The following is a 12,521-nucleotide window of genomic DNA, read 5'->3' on the forward strand; positions in this document are numbered from 1 at the left end:
TTGGATATATATATTTTTAAGTCTCCTTTTTCCTTACTTTGCTATCATGCTTCCATTGCGGTATTTTTTGTGAAATTTGTGATTAGGAGTAGTACCGCGTATGGTAGTTAATTCTCCACTGTGACCTTGTTGTGAGTTTGCTAGTAGCACAGCTGTGAGCTGCAGGTCAGATTTGTCAGTTTCAAAGTGTTGTTTTTTACAGGCTTTGGTACACATGTTTTTCATATCAGATTTCTTGCAAAGATGACGGATAATACTGGTCTGGCATTTGATGATGATATGGTCCAAGCAATACTACAAACACCTAGTATCCTGGACACACATATCTCACAGACCTTATCCAATACAGAGGAATGGACTAGGCTCAGTAATGTGAAGAAACAACAGGTTAGGACAATTTTACATGCAGCAATATTAACTGAATATCTGAGAGGGAACATAGCCCCTCCTGGGTTGGTGGTTACTAATGCCCCGAGACTCTTTTTGGACAATAAAGTTTTCGTGACAAACTGGTCTAAAATTGCATGGCGATGTACTAGAGATTGGCTGGTTTTAATTATCAATACAGCTAAAGAAACAGCTGATTTACTAGCCATCGAGATACAAACATTAGAGAGCCAACTGAAAGTGGGAGTACAGGTCACTGTATACAAGAAGAGATTAGATGAAATTACGAAGAATTTGAATGAGATCAAAGATGATTTGGTTAAGTTCAAGGTGAACAAACTAAAAAAAGATCTTGATCGGTTCTCACTGGAGAAAGTCTACCCATACATCTCAGACAATTATCAAACCACGATGAACAGAAAGAAAGATAAAAGAGGACAACGAGGATGGCGTAAAGATACAGATGAGTGGACCTCTAATTCTGACGAATGGAGTGATTCCAACGACTCTGACTCAGATTATACACCACAACCCTTTGCTAGACGGGGTAGAGGTAACTCACAAGTATATCCACAACAGAACCCTTGGTGGCCACCACAACCATGGCCTTATCCTCCACCTCCACCCTTTCATCAAGGTCCACCTTTTGGAGGTCCAATTTACCCGCCTTTTTTTGGTCAGGCCAGAGGAAGGAGAGGACGCCGCAGAGGCAACAACAGGGGCCGGATGACCGGAACACAACAAGTGAGTTGGGACCCCTCGATAGAACAACGAGTGACCAGGAGCATGACGGCGTCCACAAACGACCTGACTGTTTGATAGTTAATCTGAGCTCGAAACATCTAACAGAACTTGAAACTACTGTTTTATCTAAAGGGTTAGGCTTTGTTCCCACGAAGTCAGGTGACAATTTTTTGATTCAGAAGGAATTTTTCGATTTTTTTCGTAAGGTTCAATTACATTTCTTCTTTTCTGATAAGGGGTACAATGAGATCTCCCCTACACAGAACACCGGCTTGAGAAACAAATCAACTTTTATGCCTTCATTACAACAGGTACCCTCTGAAGTACACACTTTTGAGAAGGCAGTTCTGAAGGATTTCGAATTGAGCTTGCAATCTCCTAAGAATACATTCTGTAACATATCTAACATCGAACGGAAATGTATTCAGGAACTTGGTAATAACCAGAGTATTACCATAAAACCAGCTGATAAAGGTGGAGCTACCGTCATCATGGATACTGAAGATTATCGTAAGGAATGTTTACGCCAACTCAATGATGCCAGATTTTACACACCCTTGGATCATGACCCAACTTCGAGATTACGGACACGGATTGCGATTTTGGTAGAGGAAGGTAAACAGAACAACTGGATTACTAAAAGCGAAGCAGAATTTTTGATTCAGAAGAACCCTAAAATTCCTGCTTTTTATATCCTACCAAAAATACACAAGGTCCAGAGACCACCTCCTGGCAGACCAATTGTGTCGGGCATTGGCTCGATTTTGGAGCCATTGTCCAAATTTGTAGACCATTTTTTGCGTCCTATAGTGGCAGAGATGCCTTCCTACATACAGGACACTAAGCAGGCATTGTCTCTTCTTGATGCAGTGAACTTTGATCCCACTACTTGTTTGATGGCGACTTATGACGTAGAGTCATTATATACTAATATTCCGCAGGATGATACTCTCGAAATAATAGAATCACTGTTAGAGAGTCATCCACGCAACGACCAAACTCCTAATTTGTTTGTAATGCAATGTGCATTGTTGGCACTTAAAGAAAACTTTTTTACATATGAAGGGAAGTTCTTTTGGCAAACAACTGGAACTTCTATGGGGAGCACTTGTGCCCCTAGTCTAGCTAATCTTTATATGTATAATTTTGAGTCCCGTATGATTTTTGACATCAATAACCCCTTTACACACCATCTGAAACTCTGGAAGCGATATATAGACGACATTCTGGTCATATGGGAAGGTGACCAGATGTCCCTAGATTCGTTTTCCCGTTGGCTTAACTCTCTTGATCGCAACCTTAAGTTTACAGGGGAATCTAGTAACATCACACTCTCCTTTTTAGACTTAAGACTTTATCCTGGTCATGGCAAAATCCAGACAGAACTATACCAAAAACCTATGGCACGTAACTCGTTGTTAAGTTTTAATAGCTTCCATCCACGAGCACTTCTGAATAATCTGCCAGTGGGTCAATTTCTTAGATTACGCAGAAATTGTAGCGAAATATCAAGATATAAAATACATGCTAAGAATCTATGTCAAGAACTAATATCTCGCAACTATCCTAAGAAATTGGTTTTTGGGGCTAACAAAAGAGCACGCAATAACCATCGTGAGGCCCTGTTGGAAACTTATGTGAAACCAGACAATAACAAAATGGTTTGTGTGACCACCTTTAGTGATCAGTCTGATAATGTAAAAAAGGCTGTCAATAAAGCTTGGCACATTTTGAATACAGGCAATTTATCTCTAGAAAGACCCCTGTTCGCTTTTAAGCGTAGTAGTAATCTACGAGATTTGTTGGTACATACTAGACCGAGACCCAATGTACATGAAATGAGACAACCAACTATATGGGGAGCAACACCAGTAGTTGGTCATTTCCCGTGTGGGTCTTGCTCCGTTTGCCCCCTCACACTAACAGTGACACAACTTGAGTTAGGCCTTGAAACTCCTTGGATTCTGCACACACATACTAATTGTAACACGAGTGGTGTGATATACATGATCAGATGCCCTTGTTTACTTATATATATAGGTATGACTACAAGGAAGGTAAAACAGAGAATGATTGAACACCGTAGTGCCTTCCGGTGTAAAAAAACCAACACTTGTATGACTAGGCACTTTTTTGATAAATCACACAAAGAATATGACTTTACCTGGGTAATTATCGACAAACCCAAATACAATATTAACATGGGTCCTTTGGAAAGAGTATTATTTCGTAGAGAACAGAGATGGGTGTTCCGTTTAAAAAGTCATATTATCGGGCTGAATGAAGATATACTTTGGAATACCCTGTGAACAATCACTATCTCTTTTGGTTGTTGTTTCTTCACATCTCTGCATGTCAAACCGTGACCTTTGGTTGGGATCTGTGTGAATTATTATTTTTAATGATGATATTATTTTTTAATGATGATGGTGTTTACATAGTATAAGCCATTTTCGAGTCTATGTATTTTTAGACTGATCTTATGGTTGCTGTGTCCGTTAATAGCCACATCATAAAAATAAATAAAAAACATAAACATCCTACACTCAGAAAACTAGATGTCCCAGAATGCACCATTTTGGTGTGATTGATTGATATGAGCGAGTATTTTTCGTTTTTAGCAGCAGCTCCTTATCTGATAACTAGGGACATAACAGCTTAAACAGCGCCAACAGTACCCATAAATATATCGACATTAGAGGCGTTTCCTTTTAGTTTCATTGTATGTTCGTTGTTTACCTGATACCGGAAGTTTTTGGTTTAACTTCCGGGTCACGGCAGACACGGAGCCGAGCTAATGGGTATTTAAAAGAACGCTGCAGTAAGCAGTCGTCTGACTCATTCGGGAGAGACGTACGGCGTGATTAGGTAAGCTAGAGTTTCTCTATGTTTTGGGACCTTTTCATGGCCCGTTTATTTCTCGGTTCTTTCTCGTTTGGAGACTCCCCCCCCTTTTTGTTTGGAGACTCGCCTTTATGTGGGTTGTTATCGAGACCTTTACTGTACTATTTGTAATGAGTGCTCTACCTCACTGTTTGAGCCCTATGTTGTTTCTCGTTAAATAAGAAAATACTCGCATGTTTGTCAGCGAATGACCGTGAGAGAGAAAAATACATATGATGTATAAAAAACACGCTGTGTTGGAGAACACTTGATTGGAGTACCCGTGTTTTCCAACAGATATTTTGTTGTCGTCTGGTTGAAAGGCAGCATTAATTTAGGCTAGGATAATCCCAAACAGTTATAGTTAGTAGGCTGTTCAACCATCGATTAGCTCCTCTTGTCACAACATCTAGATGAATGATGAGATTTTGTAAATTTATATGAGGATTAATTTAAATAGGTGATTAGAGTATTCCCTATGAACATGATGAATGTTCTTGCACTACAATTTTTGATGTGTTAAACTGTGTATCCATTCCTTTTATATTTTTAATACACTCTAGACACCCGTTCGTGAAGACCAGTGAAGGGTATTGGCAGGTAAATTACTGCTTAATGGTGAGGACAATTCTTCTTCATTTATATTCACTTGTGTGCCACCTGGGTGTTTTTTGGCACTATAAGTAAATACACTTGGTGATAGATGTTGGGAAAGATTTTGTGAGACTTTTTTTCAAAAAGTGTTGTATTCATGTATTACAGAAAGAAGACCCAAGGATGCTGGTCATTAAAGAGACCTACACATTCTGAGTATGGTTTTTATGATACAATCTAAGCAGAGCGACAAGACAATGGTCCTGAGGAATGCCATGAATTTATTTCAATAGGCAGAAACATGTTGACCTGACCTAGTCAGATAAGAAATTTTATATTCTTATCGTCACACTACTTATTTTAAACCATCCATTAGGGAGAGTCAATAAATAATTTTTCTCCCATTTGAGATGATTTTAAAGTCACATTGGTTATTATTATTTTTTGCACTCTGCCCCTTTTTCACACACTCACATTGGAGTATAGAACACCCTGTGCTCCTCTCCTATGGGAGAGTTGTAGCTTACACAGAGTACCTTGCGGACACTGTGTACAAGAGGGGACCCAGTGATGAAGCATGTCACCATTCTGGTGAGTGAGGGTTCTCGTCTTTAAACTCTACGCTGTCCAGGTGATTTCTCTGATAGTTTTTTGGATATATATATTTTTAAGTCTCCTTTTTCCTTACTTTGCTATCATGCTTCCATTGCGGTATTTTTTGTGAAATTTGTGATTAGGAGTAGTACCGCGTATGGTAGTTAATTCTCCACTGTGACCTTGTTGTGAGTTTGTTTGTTGAGAATAGAGATTGAAAAATTTTAAATATAGAAAATATAACAATAACACAGTCAGCAAGAAATAAACAAACAAAACTCAAAGACCAGAAAATAAATGGACTTGAAAATAAATCGAACAATCTCCCAAAGAGGAAAAAAAAGGTTTCAGGAAATGTAAAGTATGAACAGAGATCTGTCACAAATAACACGAAAATTCCATACGATCGTTGAGTCCATGAGGCTTCATGGAGTTCAGAAGCTTAATCCAGTGATTTTCCCTTTGGAGAAGAAGATTGTGAACGTCTCTTCCTTCGGCTGTTTCAACGGTCTCCAGGACCATGAATTTAATTTGGCTGACGTTATGATGAAAATCAGAAAAGTGTGTGGCTATCACTGATTTGGTATTGTTGGTACGGATGTTACTCTTGTGTTCAAGAATTCTAATCTTGACTTTTCTTTCCGTTTTCCCGACATAAACAAACCCGCAAGGGCATTTGAGAAGATAAATCACATTGCTGGTGTTGCATGTGGCGTTGACTTTGAGGTTGATCTTGTTGCCTTTCATGGGATGGTTGATGTAGGATCCAGTGATAATACTGTTACAATTACTACAGTTGTAGCAAGGTCTAGTTCCTTTGTACGTAGTAGAAACAGTCATACTTAAAGGTTGAGTGAGAATTTCTTTCAAGTTTTTGCCTCTTTTGAATGCGATGATGGGTTTTGCAGTAAATAGGCCCTCGAAATCCGGTTCTATGGCCAAAATAGACCAGTGTCGCAAGATGATTTTTCTAAAACGATTGCTTATTGTTGAAAATTTAGAAACCACAACTGATCGTTGACTGATGGATTTGACAGTTTTGGTTAGTAATTGTGTTCGGGTTTTCATTGAGCAACGTTGTTTGGCCTGAGCTAAAATCTGTTGTGGGTAACCGTGTTGAGAAAACTTCTTTACCATCGTTTCCATTTGTTCAGAACAAATGTCTGGTTGTGATACAATGCGTTTGACACGGAGTAGTTGTGAGTAAGGCAAATGATTTTTCAAGGCTGGTTGGTGGAAGCTGTTAAAGTGCAAAAGATTATTGCGATCAGTTTTCTTGCGATACATGGTGGTTTCAAGTCTGTTGTTGATGCGACTAATCCTGACATCGAGAAATGTCGTAGTGTGTTCCTGAACCTCAAAAGTAAATTGTATCCGTTCGTTGATGGTGTTCAGAGAATTCAATGCTGACATAAGTTCAGGCCGTGGTCCTTTCCAAATAAAAAGATATCATCGATGTATCTAAGAAATAAAAACACATAAAAACATTGACAAACCACCTTTTCGGCCCATCATCTCCACCAGAGGAAGCCTCCATGAACCGATCGGTAAACTGCTGGATAAATATTTACAACCTTTTGTCCTGAGAATGATTACTTATGTCAAAGACACCACAGATTTCATCAACAAAATTAACACCATCACTCTAGATGATAATAACAAATACTGGTTATGTACTGTTGATGTGACGGCTTTATACACCTCCATTCCACACAACTTGATTATGGCTGCAATTGAAAACACCCTTTTACAATCAAACTTGGATCCTCATCTTCAATTATTCCTCATGGAATTACTGTGTTTCACACTCTACCATAGTTACTTTAAATGGCAAGATCAATGGTACCTGCAGCTCACTGGTACATCATTGGGCAATTGTGCCACACTGGCATACGCCAATATCATCATGGAAAAATTTGAGATGGAGAACATCTTGTGTGTTAACATTTGGAAAGAACATACCATCTTATTTCTTAATTACATCGATGATATCTTTTTTATTTGGAAAGGACCACGGCCTGAACTTATGTCAGCATTGAATTCTCTGAACACCATCAACGAACGGATACAATTTACCTTTGAGGTTCAGGAACACACTACGACATTTCTCGATGTCAGGATTAGTCGCATCAACAACAGACTTGAAACCACCATGTATCGCAAGAAAACTGATCGCAATAATCTTTTGCACTTTAACAGCTTCCACCAACCAGCCTTGCAAAATCATTTGCCTTACTCACAACTACTCCATGTCAAACGCATTGTATCACAACCGGACATTTGTTCTGAACAAATGGAAACGATGGAAAATAAGTTTTCTCAACGCGGTTACCTACAACAGATTTTAGCTCAGGCCAAACAACGTTGCTCAATGAACACCCGAACACAATTACTAACCAAAACTGTCAAATCCATCAGTCAACGATCAGTTGTGGTTTCTAAATTTTCAACAATGAGCAATCGTTTTAGAAAAACCATCTTGCGACACTGGTCTATTTTGGCCATAGAACCGGATTTCAAGGGCTTATTTACTGAAAAATCCATCTTCGCATTCAAAAGAGGCAAAAACTTGAAAGAAATTCTTCCTCAACCTATAAGTACGACTGTTTCTACCACGTACAAAGGAACTAGACCTTGCTACAACTGTAGTAATTGTAACAGTATTATCACTGGATCCTACATCAACCATCCCATGAAAGGCAACAAGATCAACCTCAAAGTCAACGCCACATGCAACACCAGCAATGTGATTTATCTTCTCAAATGCCCTTGCGGGTTTGTTTATGTCGGGAAAACAGAAAGAAAAGTCAAGATTAGAATTCTTGAACACAAGAGTAACATCCGTACCAACAATACCAAATCAGTGATAGCCACACACTTTTCTGAATTTCATCATAACGTCACCAACTTAAATTCATGGTCCTGGAGACCGTTGAAACAGCCGAAGGAAGAGACGTTCACAATCTTCTTCTCCAAAGGGAAAATCACTGGACTAAGCTTCTGAACTCCATGAAGCCTCATGGACTCAACGATCGTATGGAATTTTCGTGTTATTTGTGACAGATCTCTGTTCATACTTTACATTTCCTGAAACCTTTTTTTTCCTCTTTGGGAGATTGTTCGATTTATTTTCAATGTCCATTTATTTTCTGGCCTTTGAGTTTTGTTTGTTTATTTCTTGCTGACTGTGTTATTGTTATATTTTCTAAATTTTAAATTTTTCAATCTCTATTCTCAACCACTATTCTCATTCTTTTCTATTTACAACTCTGACTCTTGATTAGCTTCTACACTAACTTTTCGTGTATCCTCGCTTTCTCATGATTCCTATTTATTCAGACTCCTTGCATTGTTTATTATCATCGTCATTGTAACCTTTCATCCTTCTTTAATATTCCATTACACTGAAGACATTCTAACATGGTGCCCACTGTTTTCAGCACTAGTCTTCTTTCTATTTCACTTGTCACGCTATGCCCATATAACCGCTATACTCTTCGCGTCTCCAATTACTAAACATGGGGAACTCGGGCTAACCTTGGTGACACGCTGTCCATTGTAAGTTGTACCGTTTAGTATATTTGTTTAAACTTCTACCCGGTCACCTGGTTATCATTCACTCTATCGTTGTTAACTCATCACACTCGGTGAACGGTTTTGTTTTCAACCACCGCTTTTTTTCGTGGGTTTATCTTTGTTTCACGGCAACTTTACCACTTCAGTTTTTATTTGCATGAGGATACCACATTGAGCACGAGTCATTTTTTTACCGGCCGCAACATGTTTTTTAACCTTCGTATTTCCTGATTTGCGGGAATTTTATCACGTTTGTTTTCATTTGTACTAGGAAACTTTATTCACCACTATTTGTTTTCTATTGGTTAAAACACTTTTTGCTTTCTGGTATGGTTACGTTTCGCTACTTTCTATGAGATAGCTATCACTCGTCTATTTTCCTGCATGCCACTGGTTTTATGCTGGTTTGCCACTCTGGCTCGATTTTTCTTCAAGGATACATTGCACTTCCTTAATTGCTTTCCTATCTTGGTGAGCCACACCATCAGTTCCTTCCCTTCAGGATGTGTATTACTGTTACATCGGATTTGATGAGTTGCTTTTTTATGCTTTGCCATGATGATACCAACATTGACATGAACTGTTATGTTTTTGGTTACTTCCTGATTCTTTGCTTTAAACTTTTCTTGTAGATATTCCCCCTGATGAAGGTCTTGATAGGACCGAAATGCATTGGGCAAGGTTCACTATAACTAATGGATTGATACCTTGAATATTCATGGATGAATCTTTTGTGATATGATCAACTAAATATCATCAAATTAACCATCCCAACATGGTCTCCGACTATTTTTTCAAACCACCGTTTACTGATTATTGAAGTTTTTAAACCCTTTAGGGGTTCTTGCTGTGCGCAGGGGGACATCCCCTACTTCAGGAGACGCTTGCCATATTTGAATTCTGACACTCTAGACCAGAGAGTGATACCCCAGGAGCACGCCACAGCCAACCACAACGCTCAACACGGATAGTGCGCTTATCAATTTTTTGTTCTCATCATTTGAAGAGCCAGATAGGCCATTCCAAGAGCTTTATAGATCACCTGCTTTCTAACTGGCATCCAGTGAAGGGAGTGAATGCCATTCCTCATCCAGAGATGTTTAGCCACATTCAGAACAAGGCAGGCTGCAGCATCCTGAAGGACCTGCAGTCTGTTCATGTTCATGTCTTGTTGATGTTCACATGTGAAGCATTGCAATAGTCTAAGTGTGATGTGATCAAGGCGATGACCTCTGCAACTCAAAGTTCAGAAGGAATATGAAAAAAAGAGTTTCTACAAGGTTCTAATGATGAAGAAACAAGAGATGGTGATCCTCCTGACTTGAGAGTCAAAATTCAGAGAGTTATCGAAAATAACCCTATTTTTTTTTGCAGAATCAACTGGAGATGTGATGTAAGGGTCTTTCCAGTTCATTGTTTTCTATGTAAATCAGAATACCTACAAAGGTGATCTTTTCATGGCTTATATTGAACGTGAACTGTAGGACACAATCATTGTTCAATCTTTGACAGTATTCTTTTAAATTGTTTAATATCCATTCCTAATGATAAGAAGATCATCAAAATTATGGGGCAGATTTATAACGGACTTGCGCCACTTTTACGCCGCCATTGCGTCACTTTTGTGACGCAGCGCGGCGTAAACCCTGCGCCATGTTGCGCCCCATTTATAACGTGACGCATCTAGGGAGATGTGTCACGTTGTAAAGCTTGTGCCACATGTGGGCGTACCTGCACAGGGGGGGGCGTTCCGGCGCAGGAACGCCTCCGAAAAGTGGCTGAGTGAAATCTACAAGATTCCACTCAGTCACTTTTCCGGCCATGCTGCATCAAAACCCTGCGCCTGCTTGAAGCAGGCGTAAGGATTGAAGCAGCATTGTAACGATCGGGCAGCCCCGAGCCTTGCTGGAGCTGCGTCGCGCTTGCGACACAACTCCAGCAATGCGCCAACCTTCTGCCATCAGATGCGTCACGCATCTGTTTATCTTTGCGCCACGATGCGCTGCATTGTAAATGCGGCGCATCTATTGTGGCTCAAGGGTAAACTTTCGTGATGCATCTTCCCTGGCGCATCCATGCTGATTTGCAGGGATGCGCCAGGGAACATAAATCTGCCCCAATGGGTATAGTAGCCACTCATTTTCTTCACCACAAGCTATCTCCTTTTTCCATCACCCCATGGTGAGGTTTGCACAGCTTGGCGAATCAAGCATTTTTTGGCAACAGTTTCTTTTCAATCTCAAACATTTCGCCTAAAACATGCTGTTTATATCATTTTCACAAAGTCACAACTAACTTGACTAATACCAGACCAAAAAATGTCCCTCAACAAACATGTTCTTGTCTTTACGTGATCAACTGTCTGTTTACTGTTATGACATCGAAAACAATCACCCAGTAGCATATGTTACAGCAATTTAGATATTAGTACGAAATCCTAAAAATGCACACATTACGTGCAATCTGAAAAGCAATTTTAAAAGGACCTGTTTTCTTACCTGTGCCACCCATATTCTGATAGGCACACTGACTCTGGTGATGTGTTTTAGAATCACAGCAGGGTGAGAAAAACCGCATAGCCTGTGATGTTGACATCTGCAAGGTACCTAGATGTGGGCAAAGCTGTGCTTCAATTGTTTGGTATTTACGGACTGATGGACGGCAGTATACGCATTTCTTAGTATGAAATTATCTATGTAAAGGAGACCATACCCTTTCTTAGAAGCCCACTGCCAGTGCTGCTGATTGCTGGGGTTGCTGAAAACCAAGCATGCATAATCTTGCTTCCACCTCATGGCTCTTTCTTCCATCCCCCTACTTTCCCTTTTTAGGTCGAGGCTGGGCACCGCAAATACGCTGCTCTGCGAAGCATGGTGTATTCAGGTATGGACTTGAAGCTCCGCCCTCTCTCTGCCCATATTTTTTATTGGCTTGTGTCATTGTCCTTTGGAAACTGTGGCTTTTCATTGGTCAATAGGCTTAGTAGTCCCTACTTACTACCACCTTGTCTCATTTTGTAACCTCCAATGAGGACACCCCCTGTTACATGTGTTGTTACTTGGTAGGCTTTAATCACAGCCTCGGAGCACTATTTGCTTAATGGTTTGTGTTGTTACTCGGTAGGCTTTATAGCCTCGGAGCACTATTTGCTTACATGGTTTTCTCCTGCCTGCAGGCAGGACATGCTCTCCCGCAACTCTTTTGTTCTTGTTCATAACATGGCATGCCACGCTCATACAGTGGTGGCCGTGCCTTTAGTTTATTTACGGACGCAAGCACGGCTGCATGTTTATTTTAAATTTACTATTTATTAACTTTTATTTTATAAACTGCCCCATACTGCACTTTCACTTTAATGGCGACTGCGCCCCTTTCTTTAGACATGGCTTGTCTAAGGAAAGAGGTGCGGCCGGCATTAAAGTGAAAATGCCGCATGGGCGCTTTTCCAGAAAAGCATTTGCAATGCAATAGGTCTAGCATTAACAAGAGTTTAGTAAATGCGAGACCTATTGCATTGCAAATGCTTGTTCTATTTCTCTCTCTTGCAGGTTCTTTATCATCTCTGCTTTCTCCCTTAATAACTGCTTTCCGATTTAGCCTTTTCTGTGCTGCCTTCTTTTTTTCCTTTACTTTTTTTATCTCTCTTTCCCTGGGTAAAATTCTGATTATGACAAATAACTCCTGATCCCCAAAGTTTGAATGTCGATTTCCACAACCTAAAACCACTGGCAAAAATTAAGCAC

Source organism: Triturus cristatus, chromosome 11, assembly GCF_964204655.1.
Source record: "Triturus cristatus chromosome 11, aTriCri1.1, whole genome shotgun sequence".
Classification (NCBI taxonomy): Eukaryota; Metazoa; Chordata; class Amphibia; order Caudata; family Salamandridae; genus Triturus; species Triturus cristatus.